The sequence below is a fragment of the Heterocephalus glaber genome, unplaced genomic scaffold (assembly GCF_053883595.1).
Source record: "Heterocephalus glaber isolate CG9 unplaced genomic scaffold, H.glaber_assembly_v1.0 deba00001555, whole genome shotgun sequence".
Taxonomy (NCBI): domain Eukaryota; kingdom Metazoa; phylum Chordata; class Mammalia; order Rodentia; family Bathyergidae; genus Heterocephalus; species Heterocephalus glaber.
In genome coordinates, this window is record NW_028258346.1 from 390,775 (window position 1) to 403,648 (window position 12,874).

Genomic DNA, 12,874 nt, shown 5'->3' on the forward strand with positions numbered 1-12,874 from the left:
GCCCGAGCTGCATAGTCCAACAGGATACTGTTTTGGCACTCATCCTGAGACTATATCATTTGTTACTTTTTGTCTCTCTCCTGTTCACATAGTATATATTTAGAGCTGGACTACCTATGGTATTTTAAATTAGAGAAACTTGATCTTTGAAAAGATCAACACATAATAGAGATTGGATGCTTGAAAAGCACACAAAACGGAACCACATTCCGTGTGTGTTACCAATCCAAAGAAAAGGTACTTTCCTTTCCGTGTAGAATAACTTGCAGGTTTTTCAAAACCGTGTTCCAAACTTTCTCCTCATCCTCTGGCAAATAGTCTTTCCTTCCTCAATGCTTGCTAATCATGTTCGTTCCTCTTGCTAGTGCGTCACAGACTTTGTGTGGCAATGATTTGCTTTTGTGTCTTTTTCTCTGGGCTGAAAGCTCTTCACAGAAAGGGAGCATATCACATTCACTGTCATGTCTCTAGAAGCTTCACAGGATCTTCCTATGGAAGTCTCTCAAATGTTCCGTGAGTGGTTGAGTCCATGCATGAATCGAGGTTTCCTTTGTCAGTGGTTCCAAGATTGTTACACGCTCCCCCCCCAAAAGACATAAGAAAATATCTAGTAATTCTAAAACAAAATAAAATCCTTTCAAAAGATGCTTTCTTAATCAAACACATCTGTTTCATTTGTTGCAAATGTATGCCAGCATTATTGGAGAGGTTGCTGTCTGACAAACAGCAAGTTCTGTGTGAGAAGACGCCATGCTAGTGTAACCAGCTGTCCCTGCACTGCATCTACTGCTTTGTCTTTTCAGAGATGCTTCCACATAGACATAGCCATCGCTCATTTAACTTGTCTCAAGTTTTAATAATATTGTTATGGAATCTGTTACAAGAAATTGCTGGGAACACTTCAGGGAATTGTGGACTAACTTCACATACTTCTGCTTAAACGTCCTAAGTGCTATGCTGCATGAGACCACTGCTTTTTTCATTTTGTTTTTTTTTTGTTTTGTTTTGTTTTGTTTTGTTTGAGTCAATGCAAATATCACCACTGTTGTCTTTCTAAATAAAATGTTGAAAGAAATTGGATGTTCAAAGCTTTCATCTTGCTGGATTAAATTGTAATAGGTTTAAATTTTAAAAAGTGGTGTTTCAACTTAACACATGGGATGGGCTTCTCAAAACACTACAGTAGATGGGGAAATTGCAAAGTAATTATTTATTCTTTTCCTTTGTCTTTCATGACATGAAATTCTTTGCTGAATTATTCTACTTAGAATGTTTAGAGTTGCTTTTTTGTGAGGGTGTACATAGTTTTTTTGTTGTTTGTTTTTGTTACAATGCAGGATTATTGCTTTTCAAAGGGTGGTGTCACAAGAGGCATGTTGTAAAAATCCAGAGATTCTGCCAGTAATTAGGCAGCTGGGTGGCCTAGAGATTGTCTCCATTACACTGCTGCTTCTTTGCCAGTTCTCCCTTCTCTCTTCTGGGAAAAAGGGAAAAAAAGAAAAGAAAGAAAAGAAAAGAAAAAGCTTTGATTTTCTTTCCATAGGTCTTATAAGTAGAACGAATAAACCTTTCTTTTTTCTTTCTTCTTTTTATTTACCAGAGTCTTCTGATACAACATCAACTTCCACATTTATGATTTATGATCCTCACTTTGATTTACAATTGATAGAAACATGTTTAATGAATGATCAGGGTTACAATATTTAATGTGTCACGGAGGTTCTACTCAAACCACAAGCTTCCCACAAGCACATATGCTGACCATATGGATTAATACTGTGCCCATTTTAAAAACCAAAAGGGTTCTTAAGTGGGCATCCCTCTGATAACCAGGATCATACTTGACTAGGGAGTGTGTTATGTGAGAATCAGCCTAAGGAACACAGGACAGATCTTTTTGTCATCTTTCTTAATCTCTGACATGTTGTTCTTTCACCCCAAAATGTAGTTCTGGGGCATGACTACAAATGTGTGTGTGTATGTGTGTGTGGCTATCTGAGGGAAATTATAGTTGATGCTATGTAAGAAGGCATTTAGTAGGTGTGCCATAACTATTGAACTGAGTTGTGCGCTGTAGAGTTTCTTTTTCAAAATGTTTAAAGCTGGCTATTGTGAGCTGAACGATTATTCCTCAAAAGAGAAGTCAGCATCTTATGCTCCAGAACTTGTGACTATTATCCTAGATGACAAAACAGTGAATATTACCTCACATGGTAATGAATGTAATTAAATTAAGGATCTTGACAGAAAGAAGTTACCATGGCTTATTTTAAAGGCTTTTAAATACAACCACATGCATGATTTCAAGACAGGCAGGAGTTTGAGATGAACATGTGGAGGAGTGAATGTGATCATAGAGGCAGAGACGGACTGATGTAGCCACAAACCAAGATGTGCCAGGGATGCCAGCAGCCACTGGAAACTATAAGGGCAAGAAATCAGCTCTTCCTCAGATTCTGAGGAAATGGTAGACCCTCCAGCACCTTGATTTCAGCCATCTGGACTCCAGAACTGTGAAATAATACATTTATGTTATGTTAAACCACCCAGAATGTGGTGATTTATCACAGCAGCCACAGGACACTAGCACGCTGGCTAACCTCATGGACCAGAAAGGCAGAGGCCTCGCATGTGAGAGCTTAGAGTCCCAGACCTATGGGGAAGACAAGGAAAGTTCCAGCAGAAAAGTAGAACCAGAGGGAAAGCATCTTGTTCCCAGATGTTTTGCCATGCATAAAAAATGCAGCAAAGTTTGAGCCCAGCAAGCATTGATGTTTGAGGTAGCCCTAAGCAGGGAAGAAGCAACTGCAGTAACTCAGATGGAAGGAAAAACAAAACAACCCTGAAATCAATTGAGTATTAGTATTGTGATTAGTTAATAAATATTAATAGGAAAAAACATTAAGAACATATAAATCACCAGGTTTTGAACTAGCACTGACCTGCAAGATCCATTTCATTCATCTTATTTTAGAGATGTGAGATTGAAATTCAATGAGATTAAATAAGTTGTTCAAGATCACACACATAGTAAATATAATACAAAATATGGTCCAAATTCAAGTTTGTCTCCTACGCCAGTATTCTCACAACTATGCTATGTACTCTCATTTGCTTCACTCCCTTAAATAAAGATTGTGTTGATAGACAGCAGGATCCACAGGGACTGGACAGTGGTAAGGCTTTATCCAGCTCTAGTCCAACCTCCAGACCAGTCAAGGACAAAGTATCAAACAGTGGAAGAGAAATGAATGTGGTGTTCAAGGTAAGTTGCGTTCAAACTCAAACTTGGCCACTGGTTAGCTGTCTAATCTCCATCCAAGTTCCTCACCTTTATAATGTGAACAATAATATCCATCCCATAGAATCAATCCATAAGAAAACAAATGCAAGTAAAACAACAGGTTCAATATCCAACAAGCAGAATGGATATTTGTCAAATGATAGAGTTTAAGATCAATCAGAAAAAGCAATAACAGCCATTGTTATTAGCTGGGATAAATTACAGCAAACACAACCTTGTGCTGTGTTTTTTGAAGTAACCATTGAGTTAATTAAAACTAGAAAATGAAAGGCAGTTTGCATCGGTGAAATGGTCACTTGATTAAAAATCCAATTTCCTAAAATATTTAGGTTTCTTGTCTACACAAGAATCTATTAATGTCAATAGATTGAAGAAACATTCAGGGTTTATCCAAAAACAGAGAACAAATAATAATCCAGACCTTATAATATTTATTTCTATATTTTAGTCACTGGTTGATCCAGGTTGGTGAAGTAGGATGATACTCTCATTTTTATATTTGGATAATGATATTTGGTTAATGAGTATCAGATTTTTTAGGAGTATGAATGATTTTACTTTGTAGTACTTTCTTGAGAAGTGGTGTTCAGGAGATAAAGTGTAATAAAAAGGGGACCCGATAGAAAAGAAAGTATTATTTGTATACTAAAAGATGTAGTGGATTATCTTAAGTGATTATAAGCTTCATCTCACCACTGAAAATCACTATCTCATCTAAAGGGTTTTTAAATAACTCATAAATCATACCCTGTATCAAATGAATCCCATCCAAAGATAAACTATTGAGTTGATTGGATTTATATGACAGTAAGACCAGCATTAAAAGCATAAATATATTTCATTTGTTCTAAAATCATGAGATTCTCAAAAGTAGTAAAAGCTTTTTCAAGTGAACCATCTATCACTTTGTTTTTGTACCAGAAGCAAATTATTTTTTTAAGTGGCAATTGGCAGCTCTGTAAAGATTCCACAGAGCCCCCCACACTAATTGCATCGCCTGCAGAATTCTGTCGGACTCCACTTCCAACCTGTACAGCCACAAAGTCTGACAAGAAAATATATGCTCAAAGTTCCCAACAAAGACGAATTACTTTATAGTCTGTTATAAACATGTGGAGATAGCTGAAAGTTATTTCCTTTCATTCATTAGAGATGGTCTAACTTGGCTAATCTACACTGTGTTTAAATTATAGAGGTGCTTTTCCTAATTTTTGCTATAAGTGCTATATTTATGACCCCCATACTGAACATTTGAAATAATTTGAACCAATATATGTAGCACTATGGTGTGTTTACAGTTGAGTTGATTAAATTGCCCCACTCTACATTTTCATATGGTTCTTTGCCACATAAATTATTCCAATCAGTGTAAAATTTGCTTATGGTGAAAGAATTATATGTTTGACAGTTAATTGTTGGCTCTGAGCAGTTAATCAAAAAAGTAATTTCAAACAGGGGGCAAGGGATTTATAAAGTTGAGAAGCTGGTGTGATACAAAACTAAGGGGCAGGTAGAAAAGAAAGGGTAGTAGCCATTATATATTTCACCTTGTGGTTCTACTAGTTACTACGGGTGACCTACAGAAAGTTAATTTCTTCATGGCTCAGATTTCTCATCTGTCAAATACGGCTAATGTTTGCATTATACATATGGAAATTGCCAATCTTGTTGGTTAAAAGCATTCAAATATCAGCAATTTCCTATGGTTTATTTTAATAATGACACTGTACCACAGATTATTATAGCAAGAACTAAGTAACTTAACATATATAAAGCATTCAGAGCAATGACTGGAACATGCTCGATAAATGTTAGTACATGCACAATAAAAGTTAGTAATTTTTAGAATTATAATCATCACTATTTTAAAGACTGAGTTTATGTAAAGACAGATAATAAAGTAATACTGGTAATTTGCATTTCAACATACTTCTGTGCTTTTCTTACTGGAGAAACCAGATGAGAAATTATTAAGCAGTAACTCATTGTAATAGTTAAGATTAATTGGCAATTTGATTGCTTGGGAGCTGCCTAGGAGTTTAGTAAAACACAATTTTAGGTGTGTCTGAGTGGGTCTGGGTGGGTCCAGGAGGTATGACCCTGGGGATTATATCTGGTCCCTAGGGCTATTCCCCTGCTTTACCTCCTAGCCATCATGTAATAAGCAGCTTTACTCCACTAAGCCCTTCCACCATGATGTTCCTGTCTTAAAGCTAGCCAACAATAGACTGAATCCTCTGAAACCATGCCCCAAATTAAATCACCCTTTCAATAACAGGCGTTGGGTATTTTGCCCTAGCAATGGGAATGCTGACCTAGCTACACAGGTTGAAGCAGGAACATCTCTTGAACCAGGATTCCTGATTTAAAAAAGAGTCCAGGAGCAAAGCCAAGTGCAAGAAGGTGGTGAATTCAGGTGCCATGGTTGAGTTTTAAAGCCATTATTCCATTCCAAAAACTGGTCCATAAAGTCAAAGTTGGAAGATTCAAGAAACACACGTATGTATGGTCAAAAATCTAGTTAATCATGAGTCATAAGAAGGAGAGTGAGTCAAAAAAAACTTGAAAGCCACATATATAAGGATAGCCTCCAACTAGAAATGTCTGCTGATAAATCTACTCCATGCCTAAAGGGTTGTAAGTCACCACGCAATACCCCAAGTCAAATGGATGGTCACTTGGGGAATTTTTTTTGCCTTTTGATCCTGTAGCTCATATGAACTGCCTGGGATAATTGTTAGCCCTAATGCTGTAATTATGTTTACTCCGTGGAGATGAGAACACTCTCCTTGTTATAGTTCTTATAAGATGTCATCTCTCTGGAGAAAGACAGATGGGATCAGGATATGAATTTGATAAACTTCATTGCTGTTCGATTGAAAGACCACAGCAACTCCTAGGAAAATTGCTATGAGTGTCACTATATCCTCCAAGTCCCAGTTCCTTCACAAATCATTTACCCAATACGTCTCAAATAAAATAAGATTATTTACTCCACATATATATTTTCCACTTTCATCATGTACTGACTAAATAATGTTAAATATAGCTTGCATTGAGTTTAGTATGATTCAATTGTAGTAAAATGTTAATACCTATTAGTACCAAATACAAATAGGTAACAGATGATTTTTATACTATAATAAAAACATTGAATGTTAGTAATATACATACATTATATATGTTTATTCATACAGAGGAAACAAAACACTATTCAATGCCATGCAATACCAGCTATGTAAGCTAGCAAATAATATATATTTTAGAATAGCAGATTGAGGTATGAGGCTCTTCTCTACTACAAATTGGTCAAGACTAGTGCATCTTGGTGACTATGTCAGTGTTACAATGGAGACTGTTTACATGTCTGTTCTATTTAATTCCACTTCAGTTCGTGTTGCTTGATAGCAACTATTTGAATGCCTATGGTTTAGAACATACAAGGAAGACAAGTTTTGAGGCCCAAACCTAGCTATGCTGATTAGTATCTCTGTGACTAGGGAAAGCAGTTGAATACTCTGGTTCTAGGTTTCTTCCTCTATAAATAAAAGACACACTGGCAAAATATAACTGGGTTGTGGAGGGGTTGCAAGGGGCGGGCGGTGTTGTGAGAAATATATGGGAACCAAAGCAACTACCACAGTTCTACAGGACAGCGGTGTTCTTAGTAAGTGGTAATTCTCCTCTCTTTGGTCCTTGAATCACAAATCTCATCCAGAGGAACTGATTTGCACAAAGATTTGTCAATGTAATTAGAAGTAACGTTCTCACATTAGTTTTGGTGAGAATAATAATAAAAACTACCATTGCTATACTTCCATGAAATTTTATTGATAGTAACATTTAACTCTCATAAAGTACTATTGCCTTCATCTTATCAATAAAAAAATGTTGAGGCTCAGAAAGGCTGTGGTGACCTGCCTAAGACTGCAGAGTCAGTGAATAGCACAATATAGAATCCAACCATGTCTTCTGACTCAAAACATGCTGGGATTGGGGTCTGGTCTTTTATGTGGGGTTTATCCAGACAAAATGCTCAAAATCTCAAATCTAGAGAAAAGACAATCTTAGAATCAAAAATTCAATATTCAATATTATTTTATTATAATAATGTAAAAAGTGAGAACTACTTGGAAGATGACAAGGAGCTTTAGCGTTGATCCCTGACTTCTTAGTTGAATCAATTCTGCTCTCAGCCCATATGTTGTTAGATGTCTTCTATTGCAAGCCACACTCACCTAGTGGTAAATTTAGCATTAGAAAAAGATATTTTTATGCAGGTAATTTACCTTCCAGCCAGCCATAGATAGACTCAGTGAAGAAGAGCTTTGGGAGAATCTATTCAATTTCCCAACTATTAATTTCCTTCTTATATACAGAGAGAACAATAGATCCTGTTGTGTAGCATAAATGCTGAAAGAGAAATTCAACTGGACATTTATGATGCAGGATATATTTTGAATTGGTTACTGTTAAGTTTTTAACAGTGAAGAAACAGATGTATTTGTACATAAATTTGAAATCACTAATTTTGTTTTGTTTGTATTCTTTACCTATTAGAATGGTTTCATCTTTGTTGATCCTTAATTTCAAATTTCTCAATGTAATAATATTTCAATGATGATACTGAAAAAAAGTGGAACATAAGGGACATGAGATGGTTCTCTATTTTTTCAGATATCAAGAGTATCTGAGAAGAAATGGACCCAACAAAGACTGGAGGAAAATGACATCATTTATAAATGTTAGAGTTGGTTATTTTCCTGAAATTTCTTGAGGATAAATGGATAATAATGTCAATGAGACGACTGTCTTCCAACTATCACCGTAGAATAAAATACTTCTACATGGAGCTTTGAAAGGCAAAGTATACACATGAATTATGAGAGATCCGTCTCTGTTTAATTTATTAAGGTCAAAATCCTTTTATGTTTCCAAGCATCATTATTCACCAGTGTTTGTTTATATGTAGAAGATACAGTCTTTGCAGAAGTCATTACATCTTTGCGTTACTATAAAGATTTTTCCTCGGACGCCTCCATCTTCTACTTAACATGTCAAACTACACCAACTGCTACACCTACTGGCAGTGGTGAAATTGCACGGGTAGCCCCTTGTCTTTCTTGTCAAGCCTACATCAGTGCTTTGAGAAAATAAACTAGGTTAAAAAAAGGTCTGGCAATGATCTTGTTTGTTTGAACAGAAAAGTAATCTACATATCACTGTCATCCAGTACCTCTGAAGATGTCAGGAGGCAGGTCATTTCTCTGTGCTGAAGTGCTTTTTCTTTTATCACCAGCCCTCTAACAAGATTATTGAAATGATTCAACAATAGTCATGCCACTACTATAGAAACTTGTTGAAAGTAAATAATAAAAGCATTTTATCTGAATGGCTGTCATTTTCCTGTTGAGGGATACATCTGTTACCTAAGTACATTTGTATGCGAGTCTGTCTTATGTGAACTGCTCTAATTTGGTTATCCTGATAGGTGCCATTGTAGCTTCAATCTAACAATATTAGCAGAGAGGAGAAGGTCAGTCATTTTCAAACTGCAATTTGCAGTCACTCCCGTCAAAGGGATTGCAACATAATTTGAACCTAGTAAGAATGCTTTTTAAAGAAACTACCTGAAAAGATCTCAGCACCACACCATAATTTGGTATTTGAGTTCATGTTAAGCAAAACTAAATTAGAAAAAAGAAACAAGGTCACTACATTTAGAGTAAAAAGTTAGTAAAAAAAAAAAAAGTATAGGCTACTCTTACATGGTGGATCACTTGTATCTATAACTGATTTTCTGCACTGTATGAAGGTAGGATCACTTTTAAATGGTTCAAGTAATATTTGTAGCTTATTTTTACTTTCTTTAAATATCATTTTCCATTATTTATATTCCTAAACAACAAGGACTCAATGGTTGTTAATTATTTCATACTTTTCTATTTTATTCCCACTAGGAAACCAAGAATTTTGAAGAAATTTAATAACATTTTTATTTTCTTTACATTTCAAGTAAATAGTATTATCTGGAACAACAACTTAGATGGATTTACTAAATGCAGAGAAAGAATGCGCTTAACTGGAATCAATTCTTCGTGTTCTATGAATGTTTGTTGAGCACATCCCAAGTGCCAGGCATTTTGCTAGGAAGTGGTCAAAGAACACTGTCCTTGTGTGCTGTACAGGGTGTCTCAAAAGTGAGACATAGAACAATTACATTGAAGTGTACTCATTGTAAAAAAAATGTGACTGATGATATTCTCTGAGATTTAGTGGCTAAAGGTTCAGAAACCCAGAAAACCCTCAAGGAAGAAGAAAAATTTACATTTCTAAACAAGGGATGAATGGAAGTTAGTCTAATGAAAAGACAGAGATAGTGTGCTAGAAAACAGTATCTCCCCAAATGCGCTTTCCAGACATAGTGGAAAATTCAAGGAACAAATAGCAGTCTTGGCTACTAAGAGTACAAGGTGAGATGTTGCCATAGTTGAGGCTTAGATTTTAACTGTTGGAGGTTCTTCCAGTTAAAAATTAGGTGCTAATCCCATTGACTAGTTTTAAGTAGAGGAGTTGCATGACAAAATGTGAACATTATAAAATTATTTTGAATATAGGTTTTTAACTTTTGAAAAAATTCATTTGAGTAAGGGAAAGTAAAACCAGAGAATAATAAAGGATGGATAGCAAAGGGATGGATCTCTTGTGATAGGGAAGTCCAGGGGAATAAGGGCAAGGGATGAAGAGGAGGGGAAGGGAACATAAGTAGAATAAAGATATATCATGTACAGGAACCTAATAACCTCAGTGAATGTGAACATTATATGCCATAACATGAGCTCAGATTAATAAAACCAACATGAATAAAGTTTTAAGAATATTTTAGGAAAGAATATGGCTGGGGTCATGCAAATGAGTTAGAAGTCCAGCTGGAAATTAATGGTGATCTGATCTAGAAATTTGGTAATGGTCATGGCTGAGGAGATAGGATGGACAAGACTTGGTAAATAAATAAAATAGATGATGAAGGAAAAGGGATAAAACTCATGTTGTTTTTGGAGGGCAACATAGTAGCTGGTGGTGCACTTTACAGAGCAAGTGCAGGAAACAATAGAGGAAAATTTAGACAGGCTATTTAGTTCTGTGTAAATATGTATTCCATATAAAATATATAAAGACAAAGGATTTTATTTTCAGACATTGAGAGTGCCTAACTTTTCAGTTATACTATTTTAAAGAAACAAAATATGAAATTATTTTTATGCCTGCCTAAGAAAGAAAATCTGAAGCACTGAACAATTAAGTGGCCTTCTCAGAATAATGCAGAGAATCAAAGGGTTGGTTATGGCATAAATTAATAACTGTTTTTGGTATAACACTCCAACTTTCAAACTGAAAATGCCTTGTGAACCTAACTTGTACCTATAAAATATACTTTCTTTCCATGGAACTAAACACCTGAATCCTCTACACTGCCTATAGTACCCACAAAGAAAATAAAAATTATAAACACATTGTCCCTGGCTTCAACATTATTGTAATTCATTCATTAATTAATGCACTTACATACATATTTTGAACAGTCACCATTGGCTAAGGTTTCAGCTTAAAAATGCAAAACATGCCAACCCTGCTTTTGGTCTTCACCTGTGTTCAGTGCAAAATCAGCTTCTTTAAATAGCAAGAAACGCAGAGGAAGAGAGGTTTCCTAGGTAATCCTGGAGAAGGGCTCCCAAGACAGCTGATGCTGGGAGGTTTGAATCAAGCACTAAGGAATAACCAGAAGACTGAAGAAGGAGAATTGAGAGATAAGAAACCTGCAGAAAAGAGTGGAGATTATGAAATCACCTGCACTTCAGAGTAAGTATAAGCAGTTGAAGAACCAAGAAAGTAGGCAGAGAGTCTGAAGGGTATTTTTATTTTTAATCAGGAAAAATAAATGGATTTTGTCCTGATGGCCACAGGGAGCCATTGGAGTTACAAGGCCTCTCTAGCTTTTCTAAGGTGAAATATCTTAATAACATTACAGTGTTTAACCTTGAAACTGTTTAGAAGTGGAAAGACCAACTCAAAGATCATGTCAGGTGACTAGTGAAAAGATGCAAAGGTAGATATAGATTTGAAAAATATGCAGGCATTTAAAAGAGCTTGGTTTGGTGACGAACTAAACAGGGAGGGGAGAGAGAGAGGTAGCACAATAGGAGATACCTGCTCTATACCAATGAAAATTCCCCTCCACAATCACCAGCGCTTTCTAAGTGCTACAAGTATAATTGTGATGCTGAGTCTCTAACTCCTAGAACCTAATATATTCCAAAGTTTATTGACTTATTACTTTGAGATATGTCTTGGGTCCCTCTTTGTTTTTCCAAATGTTAGTGCCTCATGGCAAGTTTACTATGACAATCCCTTATTGGGCATGTTGCATGTTCCTTGATTTAGTGTATTACTATTGTACTTCCTTTTATTTTTATGCCTTTACAGTGTGTTTTGATCAGTGCATATTAATTTTATACAATATTGGTATTTTCGTATATGCATATAACACATTTTGATCATATCCATTGCTCCCATTACCCCACTAAACCTTATCCTCTCTCCCCTTTGACTTTTGACTTTTTAAAATGAAATCCACTTCTGGTATGTAAATAACATCCTAGAAAATTTGAAGAAAGGAAATACAATATTTTTGCTAGCTTTACTAAAATTTTGAAGTTATCAAAAATGTACCCTCAAGTACAATACCCTCGTGCATTGAAATGAATTTGCAAGTGTATCTAATACTCCCGAATGTGCTAAGGTAAATAAAATGAATGCATTTTTCAATTATAGCAAAATTGTATTATCAAAAATGATGTAATGATATTTTGAACTTGATTATTAATACTAACACTGATAGAACAGCAGGTCCATTGCCATTATTAAAATTAACATTCAAGTAAATATTTTAATTGCTTTTTAAAAGAATTCATTTTAAGTAGTAGATACATGCAAACTGCAAATTTTTTTTTTTTTGTACTGGGTATTGAACTCAGGACCTTGCATTTACAAGCCAGACAGCAGCACCACTGAGCTAAATCCCCAGGCCCAAACTAGAAAACTTTTGAAGTATATACATGAATAAATCGTGCTAAATTATGGATTGATTGCTTTCGTTTCCAATCCCACCTTTAAAGTGTGTTTTAAGCTTGGGTATAAGTTTATGACATTTATTCATTCTTATAAATCAAACACTTTATAGAACAAAAAGTAAGAAAATTATAATTTTAACCTCTACAAATAAATCAAAAGTTTACAAACATTGAATTGCTATGGGAGATATCAAAATATAAACATGTAACATTAAAATTATGATTAAAAAATGAGACATTTCACAATTTGTGTGTAGAACACTGCTGCCTACAAATATTGTCAAATATATTTTCAATGAAAAGATTTTAAAAGCATATGGAAATAGACATACTTTCCTATTCTGTACTGTGTTGTGCATAAGCATCCATCAACTGGCCACTATCAATGAAGAAAGAAGCTGAGTTGACTACACTTAATGGAAAATGTTAAGGGTAACTC